Source organism: Canis lupus, chromosome 15 (assembly GCF_048164855.1).
Source record: "Canis lupus baileyi chromosome 15, mCanLup2.hap1, whole genome shotgun sequence".
NCBI lineage: Eukaryota > Metazoa > Chordata > Mammalia > Carnivora > Canidae > Canis > Canis lupus.
Window position 1 is genome coordinate 35,038,295 of NC_132852.1, and position 23,265 is coordinate 35,061,559.

The window sequence follows — 23,265 nt, forward strand, 5'->3', positions numbered from 1 at the left end:
TTTAGGGCCACTTAAAAGCTTTGGATTGAGTAATTACGAAGAAAGAGCTGTTTTAAAGTTCCTGGCTTATTTTGAAATGTTTTTGTTGGTTTGTTTTTTAGGAATGTGGTGGTCAGAGGCTTTCTTCCTAAGTAGTTTGTACAGTTGCAGGATGAGATTATCATTATCGAACATTTCTGCTGGGCCCTTCCCCTCAGCCCCTAAAAAACAAAAGTGTGTATAGTAATGCGGAGATGGAGGTATGTTTAGATTTGGCTTTAGATATTTCTCAGGTTCAGTCACTTTCTCCAGGGGTGTGTGTGTGGCTGGAGACAAAAATTCTAGTTAAGAGTTGATCTTTGTAGATAAGAAGGTATCTTAAGAAGTTGTTTTAAAATTGTTTACCTCTCCCCTAAGCTACATAGGAATGGTGGGGAACCTCTCTGTCTACCTAAGAAAATCTGGCACAGAGATTGTCTCCTAGCCCCCTCAGAGCTCAACCTTGAGCCTGTCCTTCATCTACAAAAGCTTCTGATGTTCCATTTAATTAGCAGAAACCTTTTTTGTCACACAGCCAATTTTGAGTAAAATTTCACCTGTCCTGATAGAATCTGTTTATCCACTCAGTAGAGTGTGCTGTGATTCAGCAGTGAAAAAGTGTTGCTCTCACTGAGCTAACATTATAGATAGAGGAAGATGGATCTTTTAAAGGTTAAACAAGATATATATGTCAGCTTGTCCTAAATACAGCAGTGGAAGGAGGAATAGGGTGTATGGAGTAGGGATAAGAGATGCTGAAGAGTAATTAGGCGGAGCCTTGCCAATAAAGGAACTTGAGCAGAGCCCTGAGGGAAGATTGAGGGCTCAGACTTGCAGATTCTTGGGGAGAGAACCCTTTCAGCAGAGGGAATGTTATCTGCAAAGGTCTGAAGCAGGACCAGCCTGGGGTGGGGTGAGGCCCCATGGTGGGAGGGTTTTGAGGGCCAGTCTGAAGAGGCCAAGTGTGGCTAGAGTGGAGTGACTAGGGAGGGAACAGTAGCTGAAGGTAACCAGATAAAGGGAAGTCTGGAACATTTTGTAATGGCTTAAAATGACAGAAATGTATTCTCACAGATTTGGAGGCTAGAGGTCCAAAATGAAGGTGTCCACAGAGCCATGTTCTCTCCACACGTTCTAGGAAAGAATCCTTTCTTGTCTCCTGTAGCTTCTGGTGGTTGCTAGTGTAATTCTTGGTGTTCCTTGGCTTGTGGCAGTGTAACTTTAATCTCTGTCTCCTTCATTACATGGCAGGCTTCTCCCATGTGCCTCTGTGCCTTCACATGACATTCTTTTAAGGACCCCAGTCAGTGAATACAGGGACCCTCTTAATTTGGTATGACCTCATCTTAATTTGATTACATCTGCAAAGGTACTATTTCCAAATAGGTCACACTCATAGGTATGGGGAGTTAGGAATTCAACTTTTTCTTTTTTCTTTTTTTTTTTTTTAAGAGCTTTACAGCATGGAAGATGCACTTGTTATTTGTGGCTTTCTTTTTCCTCTCTTAAGACTGGCAGTTCAGAAAGGAGATTTGAAAGCTGGAAAGACCTATTTTGAAGCTTTCCCATCCCATTTAAATAATGCTCACCAGACATGTTAAGTAGTTATTTGAAAGTTACTTTGAATTGCTCTCAGCTTGGGAGGGCCCCTTCCTCGCCATTCTGTCAGCTGGTAGTCTGATTCATCTTGTCAGATTCTTTGCTAATTGCATAGAGACAGTCCCCCAGAACCATAGAGACCCAAATGTTTGTTTCTTCCTTGTGCCACCGATTCTTTTTTAAATGTTTTGGTAACTTCTAGTTCACACTGTTTTTTTTTTTATTCTTTCTAAAAGTTTTTTGTCTTTAGAGTCATGGACCAGGGAAGCTCTGCGAAGTAGATCATGATTGAAGGCCATGTATTTGGTAGGGGTTGAGGGAGAGTGTACAATCTGGAAAATTACTACTCCATATTAAGAAATCTTTTCGTTTACGGTGTTTAAATAATAGGATGATTGCATATCAGCCTGGTAGTATTCTGCCTTTGAGAATTCTTTCTGCCTAACCTGTAAAGTTAGTTCAGAGTCTTGTTGATGACCTTATTATACATATACAAGGAAATACAAAAATACTCCCAAAGCCCAGGTCTGACTAAGAATGATATCAGTGAACAAAAATTCCTAGAGACTCATTTCATGTTAAAGTCTTAATTTCTGGGCTTGAATCAACTTCTTTCTCCTGAAATTGTTGATGATTTAACTCCTGATACAGTTAGTCTTTCATGTTTCTGTGATTTCAGGACGTGATGGAGCAGCAGGTAGAGATTATATAAGACTATATTTTCCGGAGGAATGATATTTGAGTTGTTAGTCGGGGGTTGGAGTTAACGTATGTAAAAGATCCTGGCTTCCTGGTATATGATGGCCCTCCAATGTGTGGGCTGTATACCACATACCATAGCCACAGCCCCCACCCCAACCTCCATCTAATTCTTTGAATGCAGGGAAACATCTACGTCTATACAAAGTTAATTTTCTTTTTATTGGGAGTTTTTTGAGGGGACTTACAATATCTGAACTCTAATAATGCTTTTTGAGATAGGGTTGTATGCTGTCCTAGGAATTAAATGGTAGATGAGGTTGTGGGGATTTTTTAAAGCCATAGATGGGAGCTGGTTTCAGACTAACTGCTAAAATAAAACTTGAACCAAAGAGGTTCATTGAAAAGACCACAGTAGTAGCTGTAATATTAGGGCTGGCAATTCTGTGTTTGCTATCTGTCTGCCTTCCCCAACAAAGAATGTCTAAGCTGCTGGTGTTACTGTTGTTGTTCTTTGCTGAAGGATATATCAGTGAGGAGACTTCTTCACCTAAGAGAGGACTTTTAAAAAGGGTTCAATCTCAAGTGCATCCCCTTTTTTGTGGTGGACTGTGGTTTTTGTCCATTGTTTTGGACTATAAAAGCTGCAGTCCTCTGCTACTAGAAGCCTCCCCACCACACACACCCACACACAGCTTCATTTATAGTTTGTTACCTTTCTTTGAGAAAGAAAATATCAATTTCTGCTGAAACTATCAACTGCCCTTGGAATGACTAGTTAAATCTACCCTGTTTGATGTGTTAATTAGATGCCTCAGCATTTCAAAGACAAACTATAGACCTCCAGAATAGAAGGGAAGATAAATAAAATCAATCCATAGATATTTACTGCTGAAGGCCTAGGGGGAATGCAGAGTTGTTTGTTGACACAGTTTTGGTAGTCTAGCTCTGGAATCAGCAAGACTGGCTCATAGACCCAAATATGGCCTGCTGCCTGCTGTGGCCAATTATTAATCTGCCTGGGAGCTAAGAATTAGTTTTACATTTTTAAATGGTTGAAAAAAATTGTGCAGTGTGAAAATTATAGGAGATTCAAACTTTAGGGCCCATAAATAAAGTTTTGTGGGAATGCAGCCACAGGTTCACTCAGGTGTTGTTCTAATATGGCTGCTTTCACACTAAAGTAGCAAGGTTTTTTGTTTGTTTTTAAATAGGCTCCATACCCACTGTGGGGCTTGAACTCACGACCCTAAGATTCAGAGTCATATATATGCTTTACAAAGCCAGCCACGCGCCCCTCAAGGTTGAGTACTTGGAACAGAGACTAAATGGACAGCAAAAGCCTAAAATATTTACTGCTTGGCTCTTCACAGAAAAGTTTGCTGACTTAGATCCACACTTTCGACAATTGTGATAAAAATATAAAACTTAAGTAGTTTGGGATAACTTTAAAGAAGGTGGCAAGGCTATCCATGATTAATTCACAATGAAGCATGGGACCAGGTGCCTTAGTACAGGCCTGTGTGGTTATGTAAGGCTTTGGGGAAAGACTTGTTTGGGCTGGCTATTTGTCTCCCGTGTAAAACACAAATGTCATTGATCTGTCAGTATACCTGATTTTCAGTTGACTAAAAGATCCAAGGAGTTATGAAAAAAGGAAATTAGGGAAGAATGAAGAGAGTTTGGGAATCATTTAATATAAGTACAAGTATATATAGACACTAAACTTTTGCCCATTAAGTGTTTAGTGTATTTAATTATTTTAATTTAATGGTTTTAATTTAATTTAATGGTTTTAATTGGGTGTTCCCGAATTTATTTGACAATTGATGTGGTATGTTGTTGGTATATGTTGTGTGGTTGAAATAGTTTATTTATTGGGTGTTTCAGACTACATATATGAGACATGGAATATAAGTCTTGTTAAAATGTAAGCCTTAGGTTTTTGGTTCTAAGGCTTTGAGTTATATGTATAAGAAAATAATATGTAGACATTTTTCATTACGTGTTTATTGAAGTGTTCCAGTCGAATCCGTGAATATGGTTCTCCTAAGGATTTAGTTTAACATTCTCTTCCTGCCCCTACCATAGGGATTGCTTTATTAGAATTTCCTAGAAATAATACTAATAAGGACTCTTAATGTTAGTCCAATAGTTCAACTCCCATGGCTCCTTCAATAACATCCTAAGCCATCCCCTATCTCTTTTATTTTTATTTGATTTTTTAAAATGTAATTGGCTCCTTCATAGTTCAATTTAAATTTTTATATTATTTTATATTGTAAGATGTTTAAGGCTTGAAAACCTCAGCAGCATGGTACATTTTTTTTTTTCCATGTAATGTTTTTAGCTCTCAACTTGGGAGATTCCTACTAGTTAGTAAATGGGATCAGAGCCATGTTTTTTTGTTGCTTTATTTATACAAGTGTAAATGAGCCATGTAGAGAGTTTCTGTATGGTGTTCCACCCAAAGAAAATGTCTTAGGGAGAAAGTATAGTTTTTCCAGCAGACACCTCAGAAAGTGCAGAACTGTAATATTTGAATAAAAAACTTAGGGGCAGGGGAAAAGTCTGCCTGTTGAGTATACATTTTACTAGATTTATTTATAACTATAAAGCAGTATTTTTCTTTCCAAATGAATAGTAAATTTGTGAGAAATGTTGTAAGGATGAAACTCATTTCAGACTTGTACTCCCCAGTCTGGGGCTTACCTGAGCATCAAAGCAAGGTAACTTACTTTGACAGTCTGTGGTGGTTGGAGGCATCCGGTGTGTGTCTGTCTGGTTGGGGGCAACCCTTCCAAAATGATGTTGCTGCCATATAATACTCCATTTAAAAAAATGGATGTGGTCTAAAGACATTTAAACATTTAGGTTAAAGAGTACTCATAGTGTCTTTTTCAAGTGGGTTGTAACACTCTTCATAGGAAGTCCTGGCTGGCAGCATAAACCTTTTAGTCACACTCTCTAACCTCAGGTCAGGAATGGGAAGATCCTGGTTTATCTCCCCAAAACAAAACAGCAGTCTCCGTGGGGATGTGATAAATGAGGGTCACTTAACTGCCTAAAAACTGTTGCATTGGGCCTAGAAAGGGATTGCTGTTTGTAAGTTCAGGATCTCACTGTCACCTTTGCTTGTATGTAAACCTAATTTTATGAAGTTTCCTCAAACATGGTCACATCTCCAGGGGTTAGGTCACTAATGGCCAAATGGATATTTCAAATGAAAAAAATGTAATCTGGCAGTTCTGTTTGGCAGATACAGATATTTTCCTAGCCAGTCCAGGTACCCTTTTTCCTATGTCATTGCTGGAGATAGAACAAATTACTGATCTCCACCTTTCCCACTATACGACTCCCACCTAGCAGAACACTGGCTTTTTCTTTCAGCTGAGTTTACTGAATGTATTGGAAACAAGTAAGCTTTTTTTGTTTCTTTTCAGCATCTTGCTTGATTTTTAGAACAGTGATGCTATGAGATAGGATGCATGTGATCTCCATTCCAAGGATTGGAAAATCCAGGCCATTGTCTTTACTGTTAATACTAGACTAGGGTCTTAAATTCAGGGTTTTTTAAAAAATATATTTTATTTATTTATTCATGAGAGACACAGTGAGAGAGGCAGAGACACACAGAGGGAGAAGCAGGACTCTTTCCAAGGACCCCGGGGATCATGACCTGAGCCAAAGGCAGACAGTCAACCACTGAGCCACCGAGGTGCCCCTTAAATTCAGCTTTTAAGGTCACACATCCATAGCTTCATAGAACATATTATACAGCTTCTCTCCCCAGGGAATCCGTGATTCTCTGTCTTCACTGATTGAAGAGAAAACTTATCAGAGGAAATAAAGGTTCTTAAAATGTTGCCAAGACAGGGTTGTTTGCTCAGGGAGAGCATCCTTTAATGTATCCTGTTAAGTGATAGTAATTTTTTTTATAAGTTCCATAGGGGACATGTATTCACATTTATTAACTTGGCACGTATATATGTGAAGTATAAAATGTACTTCAGGAATTTTGAATATCAAATTTTGAATTTGCAGCAAAATTTAGATATAGAGCTTGAAGCAGGAAAGAAAGCGTTACAGGGTAAGCTGCTCTATTGAAAACATTTTGCATCTTTAATGCTTAGCTTCAGCTCATCAGTGAGAAATTAAGAGGGTGGGGACATATTCAGTAGTAGCTATTGCTTTCTCTCTCCACCTGTGAGTCACATGTGGATGAGAAAAGGCATCTGCATGGAGATGTATGCAGCCTCCTGGGACTCTGCATCTATTTTGGGATAGAGAGAGGAGGTTTTTTTGTTTTCTTTCTTTTTATTTTTTTAAAGAAGCTTTTATTTATTTAGCAGGAAGAGAGAGAGAATGCAAGCACTAGGAGTGCAAGCAGAGGGAGAGGGAGAAGCAGGCTCCCTGGTGAGCAGGGATTCTGAATGCAGGGCTTTTTTTTTTTTTTAAAGCTTTTAATTTTTTTTTTTTTTAAGATTTTATTTATTCATGAGAGACACAGAGAGAGGCAGAAACATAGGCAGAGGGAGAAGCAGGCTCCATGCAGGGAGCCCGACATGGGACTCAATCCCAGGTCTCCAGGATCACTCCTGGGGCTGAAGGTGACACTAAACCACTGAGCCACCCAGGCTGCCTATGAATGCAGGGCTTGATCCCAGGACCCTGGGATCATGACTAGAGCTGAAGGCAGATACTTAATTGACTGAGCCACCCAGGTGCTCCCAAAGAGGAGTTTCTTTCTTTTTTTTTTTTTTTTTAAAGATTTTTTTATTTATTCACGAGAGACACAGAGAGGGAGAGAGAGGCAGAGACACAGGCAGAGAGAGAAGCAGGCTCCATGCAGGGAGCCCGACATGGGACTTGATCCCGGGTCTCCAGGATCAAGCCCTGGGCCGGAGGCGGTGCTAAACCGCAGAGCCACCCGGGCTGCCCCACAAAGAGGAGTTTCTAAAAGGCCTATTAGTTACCTATTGCTGCATAACAAATTACTCCAAAATTTATTAACAGCTTAGAATATTATTTCACATAGTTTTCATAGGTCTGGAATTTGAGTAGCAGCTTATTAGCTCGGTGATTTGGCTTAGGGTTATTTGTGAGAATACGGTCACGGTATTGGCTGGGACTGTCATCATCTGAGAGCTTGATCGGGTTTGGAAGAACTTAGGTAGCTCACTGCTGCCTGGCAAGTGCTGGCTGTTGGTGGGAGGCCTCAGCTCTTTACCATGTGGGTGGACCTTGCTGTCTATGAGGTTGCTTGAGTGTTCTTCCAGCATGGCAGCTGACTTGCCACAGAGTGAGTGATCCAAGAGCAAGACGGGAATTGTAGTATCTCTTATGACTTGGCCTCAGAAGTCACAGTTATTTCCACAATATCTTTTTGTTTACACAGGTCTGTCCAACAGCATGATTGCCAGGAGATGGGATTCATCTCACTTGATAAATGGCGCCCTCATTGGGGACCATCTTGGAGGCTGACTAGCTTAAGACTCTTTCCTACTTTTTTTTTTTTTTTTTTAAGATTTTATTTATTTATTCATGAGAGACACAGAGAGAGAGAGGCAGAGACACAGGTAGAGGGAGAAGCAGGCTCCATGCAGGGAGCCAAGGTGGGACTCGATCCCGGGACTCCAGGATCACGCCCTGGGCTGAAGGCAGCACTAAACCGCTGAGCCACCCAGGCTGCCCGAAGATTTTATTTATTTATCTGAGAGAGAGAAAGCTTAAGTGGGGGGGAGGAGCAGGCTCCCCACTGAGCAGGGAGCCCTATGTGGGGCTCCATCCCAGGACCCTAGAATCATGACCCAAGCCGAAGGCAGACGCCTAAACAACTAAGCCACCCAGGCACCCCTGTTTCCTACTTTAAAAAAAGCCAAACTTCTGCTAAACAGTGTAATTTCAAAGACTTCAGACTTCTTTATTACTCTCTTCCTCTGGGGCCTCTTTGCTGCTTTATCCACCTCTTCCTTTTGCCCCTTTTCTTAGAGTGCTGGAGCAGAAGAGATGGGAGAAATAACATGGTCTTCAGCCAAGGCCTCTGTCCTGTTGTGGAGGCATGTGATGTGACTGGCAAATCAGCTGCTGTTGCTCTGTCTGGAGGCTCCTTTCTCTTTTCCTTTATCCTGCATCAGCCCCCAGCTCCTGTGTGGGTGGTTGCTTCTTTGTGAGAGAGGCAGTTGGTATTTTGAATCCTCCAGTAATTATTTCTGAAGAGATGCACATTATGGTTGTTTGGCAGCAGCGGAGTGAAGTTACACAATTTCCCATCTCTGCAGAGGAGTCCCATCTGCTAGCACGTGCTCTTTCTCTCCACTCATCCTGCTGCAGGCTGCAGGCGTTGGGTTCGGAGGAGAAGTCCACAGGGAGGTCCTTCTACATTTTCTGTCTGTGGTGGGGGATTTCTCATGTATTCGAAATGTAACCTCAAACAAATCCAGACTTCTGAAACTCCGGGGCATCTCAGGAATGAGAAGAGAAGACGTATTAGTTATGGGAAGGGTTTCTGTGGAGAAGGTTTGGCTGCCTGGGTGGCAGACACTCAGGATTGGTGGGCTTTTCCCTTCTTTCATATTAGGATCTGGGCCTTCAGAGGACAGAGTTGGGTCTTTTTTTTTTTTTTTTGTAAGTAAAATAGCATAACATACTGGTTTGGAAATTTGAAATATTTTCTTTATCCTTAGTATATAAGCTTTTTCAGCTCATCAAGTGGCTTTCCATAGTATTCTTTACCTGTGGAGTGTTACATTTTACAGTGAGCCACTGTCAGGAGTTAGAAGCTTATCTCAGGAGAAATGGCATCTGGTGCTCTCTTACACTCTTACAAATAGCAATAAACTCGCCCCTGCCTTCTCCCCTGTCCCTCCCAGCTCCTGAGTAGTGTTTTATTTGGTGATTTTTTTTTTCTTTTTTTTTTTTTTGGAGGCCGTGGAGGAGGAAGTTTGGACAGTTTGTTTCTGTCTGGGTTTGGTCAGGAGTGTATGTGAGGGTGTGTGTGGGGGTGTTGGGTGTTGATGTTTTTCTGCTCTAAGTAGTGACATCTTAAAGTTACTGCATACCTAGGAGGATGTTCCTCATTTTCCTGCCTTGACTCACCCACTTGGAATCCCCTCCTTACTCTCGTGTTTCTGGGTGACCTGAGGCCTCAGTGGTTGTCAGGGGAATGTGAGCTTTGTAGCCTGTACCCTGAGGTTCTTTCTACCTAGCATTCCTGGAAAAGGCCTGCTGGTGCTGTTGTCCTGCCCCTGGGTAATACATCATGTCGACTTCTCCACTTTAAGGCCTGTGCTCTTGACCAAATGACTGAGAACGTACATATATAAAATATATTTAAGCTTTGGGGTAATCAGAGGGACTGGGAATTCAGACATGAAATTGGGAAAAAAACAAAAAACCTCGAATTTTGGACACTTGCCTAAATGCTAATATGTACCTTATTAACAGTCTCCTCAAGTCGGATCACTTTAGCAGGAAGGGGTGGCACAAGTGCCAGAATCACGCTCATTTCCCTCCTGAAGCCCTGATTCAAACACAGGAGAGTAGGGGGTGGAAGGGCAAGACCAAGCCATCCATACATTTGAGTGAGGAAAGCTCTTCAAAGGGAAGGGGTCAAATGAAGAACAAATGTTAATCCCTCACAGCTGTTGGTTTAGAGCTACACAGCTTTACCACGACTTATATGTACCTTTTCTGTACATAAAAGATATCAGTTGAAAAGAGTCCTTTATTTGTCTGACATGCGCCCAGCAGTGGGCACTGATAGAGTGTCAGCTCTGCTTTGGGGGCTTGGGCGTAAGGCCCTTACAGAGCTGAGTTTGGAGGAGGCTAGCTGGCCTCTGTTTCCCAGGCTTCTTGGCCTTCTTGGCTTCTCCAGAAGTTTTAACAGCAAATAGATAGTTTTAATAAGGGAGTATGTGAAGGAGGTCTTGGAAGAAGTCAAATGTTAAAAACTAGCATTGAAAAAATCTTCCCCTCCCTAGACAGGAACAAAGCCAAAAGCCTTTTGAACTTGATGATTGTCCTGCCTCTAGGATGGTTCCTGTACTGTGCTATATCTGTTGTAGGAGAGAGGAGTGATGTCATTTTTTCACCTTTTTCTGTAAATAGAATTTAGCACATTGTAGGCTTCCTCAAGAGAAATTTAAAATTCCAAATTGATGTGATGGTGAGACCTACCACTTCTCTGAAGTTTGAGTTCCTACACGTGATATACATAAGAGACTATTTAAAGCATTTTCTGAAATACAAGTCTGTGGTAGAGTAGAATATTTTATTAGGAACTGCAGGATGCTGTGCTTGCTCTGAGCTTTTGAGCCATGTCCATTTTTTCTTTTTTAACAGTTTTATTGAGATCTAACTCACATATCATGCAGTTCACCCATTTTAAGGGTCTATAATTCAATAATTTTTAAAAATATTTTATTTATTTATTCATGAGAGACACACACAGAGAGAGAGAGAGGCAGAGACACAGGCAGAGGAGAGGGCGAAGCAGTCTCCATGCAGGGAGCCTGATGTGGGATTCCATCCCGGGTCTCTAGGATCATGCCCTGAGCTAAAGGTGACGCTAAACTGCTGAGCCACCCAGGCTGCCCCAATTCAATGATTTTTAAAAAGATTTTATTTGAGAGAGAGAGAAAGCATGAGCAGGGGGAAGGGGTAGAGGGAGAGGGAGAAGCTGACTCCCCATTGAGCAGGGAGCCCGATGCAGGGTTCCATCCCAGGACCCCGAGATCATGACCTGAGCCAAAGGCAAATACTTAATTGACTGAACCACCAAGGCACTCCTGATTCAATGATTTTTAGTATACTAACAGAATTGTACAACTGTGGCCTTCATCCGATTTTTAGAACATTTTATCACTCCCAAAGAAATTCTGTACCCTTTAGCATTCCTTTGCCATTCCACCCCCTAGTCCTAGGCAACTGATAATCTACTTTGTGTCTCAGTATATTTGCTTATTCTGGACATTTTATGTAAATAGAACTATACAATCTATAGTTTATTGTGACTGCCTCTGTTCACATCCATATTGTAGCATGTATCGGTACTTCATTCCTTTTTATTGTCAGTAAATACTCCATTACATGAATGTGTCATATTTTGTTCAGTTGATGGACGTTAGAGTTATTTCCACTTCGGGGCGATTAAGATTCATGCTGCTACGAACATTTCCTGTTCAGGTTTTTCTGTGGATGTATGTTTTCATTTCTCCTGGGTATATACCTATATACCTAGTAGTGTTACTGATGGGTCATAAGGTAACTGTATTTCTAACACTTTGAGGAACTGTCAAACTGTTTTCCAAAGTGGCTGCACCATTTTACATTCCTACCAAGAGTGTGTGAGGATTTCAATTTCTCCACATCCTTGTCAACACTTGTTACCTGTCTGTTTGATTTTAGCCATCTTAGTAGGTGTGAAGTGGTATATCCTGGTTTTGATTTGTATTTCCCTAATGCCTAACAGTGTTGAGCATCTTTTCATGTATTCATTGGCTGTTTGTATATCTTCTTTAGCAAAATGTTTATACAGATTCTTGGCCTACTTTTTTTTTTTTTAAGATTTTATTTATTTATAAAAGAGAGCAAGAGAGAGAGGTAGAGGGAAAAGCAGGTTCCATGCAGGTAGCCCGACGTGGGACTCGATCCTGGGTCTCCAGGATCAGGCCGTGGACTGAAGGTGGCGCTAAACTGCTGAGCCACCCAGGCTGCCCTTGACCTACTTTTTGACTGTGTTGTTTATCTTTTTATATTGAGTTGTAAGAGTACTTTATGTATTCTGGATACAAGTCCCCTATTAGATATGTAATTGTAAATAGTTCTTCCCATTCTGGGGGTTGTCTTTTCACTTTTTTTTAGGGGAGGAGGGAGAGAGAATCTTAAACAGGCTCCATACCCAAAGCCGAATGATCTCACAACTCTGAGATGATGACCTGAGCTGAAATCAAGAGTTGGATGCCTAACTAACTGAGCTACCCAGACACCCCCCTTTTCACATTTTTGAGGGCATCATTCGATGTGTAGAAGTTTTTAATTTTGATGATGTTCAATTTTCTACTTTTTCTTTTGTCCCTTATGTCATATCCAAGAAGGTTTTGCCTTTTAACCCACCGTCACAAAGATTTATTACCCCTATGTTTTCTTCTAAGAGTTTTATAGTTTGAGCTCTTATACTTAGATCTGTGATTGATTTTGAGCTAATTATTATATGTGTTGTGAGGAAATGGTGCAACTTCTTTCTTTTGCATGTAGATGTCCAGCACCATTCATTGAAAAGAGTGTTTGAATTGATTTTGTACCCTTTTACCGACCTTGTCAAAAGTCACTTGATCATAGATGTTAAGGGTTGGCTTCTGAACTTTTGTTTTATTGATCTGTATGCCTTTCCTTATGTTTATCATATATTCTTGATTATGGTAGCTCTGTAGTAAGTTTTGAAATCAGGAAATATGAGTCCTCCAACTTTGTCTTTCTGATTGTTTTAGTTACTCTGGGTTCTTCCCATGTCCTTATAAATTTTAGGATCAGTTTATTAATTTTTTTCAAAAAAGCCAGCTGGTATGTTGATACAGATTGTATTCAATCTGTAGATAAATTTGGGGAGTACTATCATGGTAACAATGTTAAATTTTCCACTCCATGAATATAGGATGCCTTTCCATTAAGATTTTTAATTTCCTCAAATTATGTTCTATAGTTTTTAGAGTACAAGCTTGGCCTTGTTTGTTACTTTTAAGTATTTTATTCTTTTTGATACTATGATAAATGGAATTGTTTTCTTAATTTCTTTTTTGGATTTTTCATTGCATGTATGGAAATACAATTGATTTTTGAATGCTGTATAGGAATACAGTTGATTTGTGCACACTGATCTTGTATTCTGCAAATTTGCTAAATTTGCTAAATTCATTTGTTATAATAGTTTTTGTTGGTGTATTCCTTAGAACTTTCTATGTACGAGATCATTTCATCTGCAAATAGAGATAGTTTTTCCTTTTTCCTTTTTTTTTTTTTTTTAAGATTTTATTTATTTATTCATGACAGACACACAGAGAGAGAGGCAGAGACACAGGCAGAGGGAGAAGCAGGCTCCACACAGGGAGCCAGACATGGGACTTGATCCCGGGTCTCGAGGATCACACCCCGGGCTGAGGGTGACACTAAACCGCTAGGCCACCGGGGCTGCTCTCCTTTTTCCTTTTCAATCTAGATGCCTCTTATTTCTTTTCCTTGCCTATTGGGACTGGCTAGGACTTCTAGTACAATTTTGAATAGAAATAGCAAAAGCTGATATTCATGTCTTATTCTTGACCTTAAGAGGAAAGCATCAGCCTTTTACCATTAAGTATATCATTAGCTGTAGAATTCATAGGTGTCCTTTATCAAGTTGAGGAAGTTCCCTTCTGTGCCTAGTTTGTTGGGTGTTTTTTGTCATGAAAGAATTTTGTTTTTTTTTTTTTTTTTCAAATTTTTTCTCCATATTTTGAGATGATCATGTGAGTTTTGTCTTCTGTTCTATTGCTGTGGTATATTACCCTAATTGATTTTCAGATGTTACACCAACTTTGCATTCCTTGGATAAATCCCACTGCTCATGATGCATAATCCTTCTTATGTGTTGGTGGATTCAGTTTGATAGTATTTTGTTGAGGATTTTTGCTTCTCTTTTCAATGTGAGATACTAGTCTGTAGTTTCTTTCTTATGAAAGCTTTGGGTTTGATATCAAGGTAATATTGGACTGATGAAATGAGTTGGGAAGCCTTTTCCCCTCATTTCATGTAAGAGTTTGTGAAGAATTGATACTAATTTTTCTTTAAGTATTTGGTAGAATTCACCAATTTGATACAGTTGTGTGTATGTGTGTGTGTGTGGTGGGGGGAAGTTTTTAATTTACCATTTCAGTCTCTATCCCTGCTTTAGATCTATTCAGATATTCCATTTTCCTCTGAGTCAGATTCAGTAGTTTGTGTCTTTCAAGGAATTTGTTATCTAACTTGTTAACATAATAGTGTCTCATTTTTAAATGGAATTAATAAGCTTTGCTGTGCTTTTTTCACAGGGTTGTTTTGAGGATCAAGGTAGATAACATTTTGAGGATCAAATAAGTGTGAAGTATTTGATTTGTTCTAAATTCTTAGTTAGAACATAACCTTATTTTACCAATGTCTGCAATTTAGCATTTGTACTGTGTTCCTCCTTTGTCAGTTCTGTTTCAAGGGAGTGATTGTTGCCCTTGTTACCAAAGGAATATGAACTAAGGTTGGGTTTGAGGGGGGAACTAAAGTGATTTTGAGACCTATTTCTGCTTGTTTCCTGAGGAGTAGCAGAACAAGTAGATCCTACACTGTCAGTATTAGAGGACATCACTGTATCATTAAGAAGTCAGTTGTGGGCTCTGATCCATTCTGCTCTCCCCCAGCACTGAGAACAAATGTTTCCTTTCCTCCTTGAGGAATTGCTGAGCTTGGTCCAGTCACTGATTTCCTAAGCTCTCCTGTAATCCATACCTTAGACATACCTCCTAGCTTGCATCTAAGTCAGTAATAAAGGTTCTCTTAGGGGTGTCTGGGTTGCTCCGTTGGTTAAGTGTTCAACTCTTGATTTTGGCTTGGGTCATGATCTCAGGGTTGTGAGATTGGCCCTGTGTTGCGCTCATGTCCTGGGCGTGGAGCCTGCTTAGGATTCTGTCTTTCCTTCTCCCTCTGCACTTCCCCAAAAGGGTTCTCTTAAAATACAACTTAGCTTTAAAAATAAAAAATTATTTCATATAATGCTCTAGAAAGTTCTCTTTTGCTGAATATAAAGGTAGAGTCAAAGAAGGAATGACTCCCTTAGAAGAGAAGTTGATGATATAAGAAACTGACTCCTTAAAGTCAGAAGTCTAGCAACACTGGTGTTTTCTATATAAGAACATGTGAGGTGGCAATTTTATGAGAAGGTAGTAGCTTCTTCTCTCACTGTATTTCAGTGTGTTTAGCACTTGATTGTTCTCTGAAGGGGCTTTGAGTGTGGCTCTTGTTTCCTTAACTGGATTATAAGTCCCATGCACTTATTTTGTGATCTCTTTATATGGAGCACAGTGTATGCTGCAGGTCATAAGGGGCTGTGCTTGGTTAGTTAGATGGTTATCTTAAAAAAAATTTTTGTGATTTGATTTTAGGGAATGGTGACATTGAACATCTGGTTTGGATCTTTCTGTAGAATATTTTAGTACTACGGCTTAGAGTCAATTGCTATTACACATTTATAACACTTCACTGTCATTGTTGTGCCTTCCAAGTTTGTGTTATTCTCTACGTATCTTTTATGTGGCCCTGAATAGCAAAGACCTACATTTTGGGTTTGAGTTTGGAAATCCAGGCCAGTTTCTTTGTAACAGGCATCCTATTCTATAGTTGTGTAGTTTGAGGTTTCCCGATTATGAGATATATAACATGGGTGATTATACACGTGGGATTATCTCCACCAATGGGGATAGAATAGTCCATCTATTTGTGATGTGTAGCCCAACATGGTCAAATGGATTCTTCATCTCACTTCAGAGCATTCAGAAGCATGACACTGGTGCTTTGTTCCTAGAGATTGTCCCTTTGCTTCCTGACTCTCAGATGCCCACCCCTCAGTCGATATGACAACATAATCAATATATTTGTATCACACCGTAGCGTTGAATCCCCACTCTGAACCCTTTCTTCCTTAGCTTAAGATCCCACTTGGGGTTTCCCATGAATGAAGAGAAATTAGATGAACGAAGATAGTTCTGGAATTAATTAAGTGACTATCTAGCATGGGTAAGCCATGGCCTGCCTGTGCTCCAAACTAAGTCTGTCTGCTTCCTGTCTCTCCCTTCACCTCCCCTCGTGTATATGGTTAACCATTCTGAGCCATGATTTCTTCATCTGTGAAATGGGATTAAAAAAAAATCTCACAGGGTTGTTGTAAGGATTAAATAGTGTAATATATCTAGAATATCAAGCAGTTGCAATAATATTGTACTTAAGAAAAAAATTTTCTGGAGTGAGACACTTCAAAAATAACCTTTTACAATGAATTCCACTCCTCTGTCTTGGGAGGAGAAGGCAACAGGGAGCTGGTTGGGCTTGGAAATAGGAATCCTGTGGTGACATGGAGACAAAAGAGAAATGGGTAAAGGGGTATTAAGTTTGGGTGAGAAGAGATTTTTGTGCTTCTTAAGGATTCTAGGCCTCAGAATATAAGTTTTATGTCTTTATATGTTTAAATTGAATAATCATGTAACTGTTTTTTTCAAGCACTGTTCTTCCCCTTTCTTTTTACATGTAATGTGTCTTAGAGATCCAGTCCTGTTAGCACATACAGATGTACTCTATGGTTTAACGCCCATACAATATCTGGTGTAAGTTTGCATGCCTAGTGATTTTTCAGTCCTCTGTGATGCTTTATAATTGCCCCAAAATAGTGTGTAGGAACCAACAGTTCAGTCAACATCCTCATCCTTGTACATGTGTGTAAGGTCCTCTTTGTGCACATAATTAAGATAAATTCCTAACAGTCATGTTGATGAATTAAGAATCTGTTCATTTTGGAATCTGATAGGTAGTACTAAGTACTCTGAAAGATCCCACAATATACTCTCCTTCAGAATATATGAGAGTGCCTCCTGGCCCTCTTACCTGGCAACTGTTAATGGGTATTATCAATATTTTAAGTTTTACAAATCTGATAGGTTAAAAATGGTATCCTGTTTATTAATTGTGTGAGAGTGAGCTTATTTTTCAATAATGTTTTGGCCATTAAAAGAAATAGCTTGCTTGCTTTTGGGCTTTATCATATAGAACTTACTCTTATTTCCACTATTCAGTGAAAAGCACCAGGGGTGTTTTTTGTTTTTTGTTTTTTTAATTGGGAATGGGGAGGAGGATTTATGGTCTGGTTGCTCACTAAAGTTGTTACTGCCTCCAGTTTGTAGATTCCTTAAGACAGGAGATTGTGTCTGTGTGTTCTTTAATTCTTCTTTTGATTGTATGAGTTTTTGTTTGTAAAATGCTCAGTCACGGTGCCTGACACTGTAGTCAGTGCTGCTTCCTCCTTTTTCTTCCCTCTCATTGTTCCCTTACATTATACCAGGCCTTGTGGGTGGCCTCTTATCTGGTGTCTACCAGGGCCTCACAACACCTGACTTCCCAATGGGGCCAGACCACGCCCAGGCTCATCAGGCAGGCCAGCAGTTTGTATTCTCCTTCAGATTAATGTTCTCTAAATATCCAGCAGAGTTCCATGTAAGTCTACAGACTTAGGCCAAAGTTTGGCCATCTTTTGTTTGTTTGTTTGTTTGTTTGTTTGTTTGTTTGTTTTTTTAAGATTTTACTTATTTATTTAAGAGAGAGAGCATGAGTGGTGGAATGGAGGGAGAGAGGTAGGGAGAAGCAGAAGCAGACTCCTTGCCCAGTAGGGATCCCAGCCCAGTGAGGAGCTCAATCCCAGGACCCCAGGATCAAGACTTGAGCTGAAGGCAGACGCCCAACCTACTGAGCCACCTAGGCACCCTGGCCATCCTTTGATCATATGCTGTGCTCTGCACAACAAAACCTGAGCCACCATTCAGAGAAGGAAAATATTTACACCATTTTGTTCCTGGGGTTTGATTGTCTTCCTGGAGTAGTCCAGTATCCTTTCCTGCCACACCTGGGTACTGGTGAGACATTTCCCCCACCCACTCCCACTTGATATTTTGTGTCCCTTCAAGTCCAGTCTTAATGTCAACAGGTGGCTGAAGTGTGTTTAAACAAAACCTATTTAAATTTATGTTTTAGTGATGTTCCCTCTCAAAGATTTAGTCCACACTTAAAAGTGCTTAAAACAGCACTTGCAGCAGCACATCCCTCTTGAACATTCTCAGAGGTGACAAGCTTTATTCTTAGATGTTAAGATTTTTTCCCCCAAGGTAGCTGAAGAGTTTTTAAACCTCAGTGTAGTGATTGAAGGGAAATTAACCATAAAGTATGAGAGGAGCCCTTTTGAGGACCTTAAAAGTGGTCCAGAAAGACAGTCTTCAAGAGCAGTGATTGCTAAATGCCAGGCTAGGAAAGAAGGCTTTGGATTTTCTTGGCTAGAGAATGATCTGACATAATTTTTCTTTGAGTTTCAGGGGCTTTGTGGGTCCTCTGAAAATTTATCTGTGAACCCTTCCTGAATTACTATAAAGGTCATTCATTTTCATATATTGGTTCTCAGATTCATATATTGGTTCTCTAAGGCCTTAGAGTCAGAGCTTGTATCTTCAGCTTGGATGTGAGAGACTGGATTTTGAGGTTAGAAAGAGGCCAATATGTATGTCTGTATGATACAGGAGGCCTGTTCAAATTTTGGCAGCTTTCTTACTTTACACATCAGGTATTTGGGAACGCATAAAGAGGACCTTCTGTAGCTAAAGGAGAGGAACTGATGGACAGATCTAAAAGGAGCTTCTAGACAATTTTTCACCAAAAGGCAAGCATATTTGAGAATAATGCCAAATCGAAGTGTTAATATGCATTGTTTTCCAAATGGTTCTGTTTTGTCTCTCTCTTAAATGAGATTATATGTATGAAAGCAGCTAGCCAGGTTCTCCATGTATATTATTAGCTGAATACGCTTCTTAGCTTCAAAAATACTTGTGTTAATAGCATAGCCCCCATCCCCCACCCCCCTTTTGAGGCTTCCAAGATTTTTTGGAAACATGTCTTCTAACTCCGTGTATCTTTAGCATACTGGAGTGCAAATCACAGTGTCCGGAGACTCTTACCTCAGTCTTCAAAGTTTTGGTATTCTGTGCCTCTTTTTTTGAAACTATTATAAAATAGAGGGAAAATATTTTTACATTAGAATACTCTATGTCCTACCTGAATAAGCATAAAAAGCATCTATGTTTTAAAGCACACCTGGGCAATTCACACAGCTTTTTAGATTCAGGAGAGGCTGATAATTGAAAGGAAGAGTTTTGTTAACAGCAACAAATGTGACAGAAGTGGAAATGTTGGTCTATTTTTGGATTTCCTCTGTGTTTGCTTTGAATTTATCTACTGATCTAATCTCTAACCGTCTGTGTTCAGGAAGCCGCCAGGCAATGCTGTGCTTGTCAGAATCGTCCAGACTCCTCAAACTCATTTCAGGGAGAGAGCATTTCAGCACCCTGGAGGAAGATTTTTAAGGAATACAGGATTTTTGTAAAAATAAAAGGATGACTAGAGGTAGGGCACTTACATAACGGTGTTTTCAGATGAAAAGCAAGCACTGACAGCTGTGGCTAGGACTCTTCAGTGATGGAAGCTGAGAACGGAGCTTGTTGAGAAGGGCATTGTGCTTTGTTTGCTCTGTGGAACTTGAAGTTTAGGTTTTGTTTTAGGGCAGCACTCCGTATGTAGGCACAGCTGGTACTGGGGTACTTGGCAGATTCAGATTCAGTAAGATTCAAATCTTATTCAGACATACCATTTTGAGTTTTGTGGTTTGTTTTCTTCTTTTACATTCTCACAATTCCCAACACTGGTTTAAGTCCATGAGCAATGTTCTCCCACCCACTCTGTCTCACCTGGCAGTACCTTCTAGTGGGGACTAAAGATGCTAGTCCTAGGTGAGGTCCTCAGTGACTAGGTGCATAGCTGGGCATGTTAATTTGCCTGGCACCTGGGTGGTGTCTTCTTGGCAGTGCTCCTCCAGCTGTCTGCTCAGGCTGAATTCAGATGAGGGGCATTTGTTTTCCTGTCCCATTCTACTAGTGGGTGACATGCTTTATGATGCAGCCCATAAAGCTCCTTGATCCCTAGAGCAGGAGGGAGAAGGGGAGCTGGGCCAGGCGGGCGTTAGAACTTCTGTCTTAACACTGAGATCCTGCTCCTCTGCCATTCCTCCTTCTCCAGCTTTCAGGTGGCCTGCCCTGTCCCCTCACACTGAAGATGCTCCACCTCTGGCAACCACCAATCTGCTCTCTCTATGAGCTTGGTTTTTTCTTGGAATTTTATTTTAAACTGGATTAATCATTTTTAGGTACACTTTTTTAAAAATAAAAGATACTATAAATCAGATTTAAAATATGCTGAGGCTCAATGATGAAAGTATAAAATAGAGATAACTTATAATTCTGTAGTATTCCATGTGACTTTTAAAGGAATCACATCTACCTCAGTGTCTTTGATTATGTCAAATATTATTTGCACCCCAGATCTCTATGAGCTACTGCCTACTCAACAAACATCTCTACTTCAAAGGCCCAAACAGCTCTCAGTGTGTCCAAGCCAAACTCCTGGCCCCACTCTGACAGCCTCCAAGCTCTTTTGCTAGTATTTCCTGGGTGTCACTGAATGGTAATATATCTATCTTTCCATGAGTTAAATTGTCTTCAATTGATAACCTCCTTTGACTTCAGTCCTACAGGCAGCCAAGGACTGAGACTTATCAATTTTATCCCATTTTCTTTCTCAAATATTATATATTTCTCTTGCTGTTCATTACCCTAGTCGAAGGCCCCAGAATTTTTACCCCCTTGCAGTACTTCTCCATATTGCACTTGCTCTATGCTCAGTTATGCCACAGTAGGTTACAGTGAGATGAGGTCATCTAATTATTATTTGTATCACTTGCATAATATACATAGAGCTATTTATTAGAAGACTAAATAGGTCATGGGAAGTGGTTTGATATTATAGTTGTAAAGATTCAAAATATTTTTTTTGTTTTTATTTTTTTTAATTTTTATTTATTTTTGATAGTCACAGAGAGAGAGAGAGAGAGAGAGAGAGGGGCAGAGACATAGGCAGAGGGAGAAGCAGGCTCCATGCACCGGAAGCCCGACGTGGGATTCGATCCCGGGTCTCCAGATCTCACCCTGGGCCAAAGGCAGGCGCCAAACCGCTGTGCCACCCAGGGATCCCCAAGATATTTTTAAAACAATGGGATTTATGAAATTGAAAAATACAAAATAACTCAGTTGGAGTCTAAATCAGTGTATTTCACTTGTGTTTGGATTATAGGTTATTGAGAAGAAAACCTTGACTTAAACAAGTCAGTAGTGATGAATGAGAATTTGAAACACTTAGTTGAGTTAAACTGTCCTGGAAGCCTGGAAGAGAAGCAGAAGGAAATTTGTGTTTCAGAGTTGAGTTACTAACAGTATCTAACAATTTGTCTAATTTCTTAATTTTGCAGATTTAAAATTTATAGAAAGTATGTAAAGTGGTTCTTCATGAGTTTGAAACTTTGCACGGAAAATATAATATTGCAGTATTTAACAGCATCATTTAAAAAACTCTCAGGTGCCTTTGTGGCTATCTCTGTTGATTATTCACTGTTTCAAGGCAAATTTCTTGTTTTATATGTTCTCAGATTCTCCAACACCAACTTGGCATCAATAGTTCAGTTAGTTCTGACTATCCACAGTTTCCATGGGCCCCACAAATTAAGTGCTTATTCCCACAAGACTCTGAGCCTCCCTTCCCACCAACTTCATTCAAATGCCAGTTGCATATGCAATGCAACAGTACAATTTCAGTACTTCCGACCAACTGGCTGTAAATGTGCAGGTTGCTACAGCCCTCCTCTTCAGATTTGGTAATTTGTTTAGATGATTCTCAGAACTAAGGGCACAAAGGACAAAGTGGGGTGAAGGTGCAGAGCATCTCTGCCCTCTCCTCTCTGGGTATACCACCTCTCCAGCACTTTGAGGAGGTCAGCAACCTGTAAGCTTCCCAGGCCCTGTTGTTTAGGGGTTTTTATGTAGGTTTTATTACATGGGCATGGTTGATAAATCATTGGCTATTGGTGATTAGACTTCACTTCCTGTTTCTTTCCTCCCCTGAGGTGAGGGTAAGGTGGGGCTGAAAGTTCCAATCCCATCATCCTGGCTTGGCCTTTCCAGTGACCAGCTCTCATCCTGAAGCTACCTAGGGGAAGAGAGAATCCGAAGCAGGCTCCATGCCCACCACAGAGCCCGATGTGATGAGAGGCACCATCTCATGACCCTGAGATCATGACCTGAGCCAAAGTCAGGAGTCCAATGCGTACCCCGCTAAGCCATACAGGCACCCCTTTCTATTTTTAAGAAGACATTCTTTTGAAATATGTTAAAGCAAATCCAAGATATCATGTGTTGAGAGCTTTTTAAAGAGTACTGTATTTGGGGATCCTTGGGTGGCTCAGTGGTTTAGCACCTGCCTTCGGCCCAGGGCATGATCCTGGAGTCCTGGGATCGAGTCCCACATTGGGCTCCCTGCATGGAGCCTGCTTCTCCCTCTGCCTGGGTCTCTGTCTTTCTCTCTCTCTCTGTGTCTCTCATGAATAAATAAATAAAATCTTTTTTAAAAAACTACAGTATTAATAACAGTTAAATGTACATTTGAAAACAGAAACAGAACGGACATTGGACATTGGTAGAGTGTCTGAAGCATCTGTGCAGAACAGTTTATAAGGCACTGCCTTAATTCTAGTCATAAAGGGGTCATGTGAAAATATATCCAAGTGCTCTAAAAAACTTTTCTTGTGCTCAGTTTTTTGATCCTGGATGAGGATTAGGGTTAGAGGGGCATCACGGAGTTCCCTTTAAAATCCCAAGATACCATGATCATACCAATTTATTTGGTTTTTGCTGCTGTTCTTCTATAGTTCAGGTATATAACTCAGGAAAACACTATCTTAGTTTGTGCTTTAAAGAAATACCCTCATGTACACCTTCCTAATTCCAGCATTTCTTCTAATAAAACCCAAGTTAAAGAGGATCTTCGTTTTTCACAAGTGCTTTGAATACCTGGCCCAGCTCAGTGACAGAGCTAAAGAAGAAATAGCTTTATTATTGTATGATTCCTATCTTAGTAAAATAAGGATTATTTGTTTGTTGTTGTTGTATGTGTTGTTTTTAAATAGCCTCATTTTTTTTAAAGTCTTATTAAATCCAGTTGATTTTTCTTTTTTGAGTAAGCTCTATGCCCAGCTTG

The 23,265-nt window shown here is 40.2% G+C and overlaps 1 protein-coding gene across 21 annotated transcripts in view; it reads left to right on the forward strand.

Annotated features, from left to right (window-relative positions):
* Positions 1-23,265, forward strand: part of TACC1 (transforming acidic coiled-coil containing protein 1) — a 120,195-nt gene that overhangs the window by 63,066 nt on the left and 33,864 nt on the right. The gene's annotated exons all lie outside the window — the stretch shown is intronic.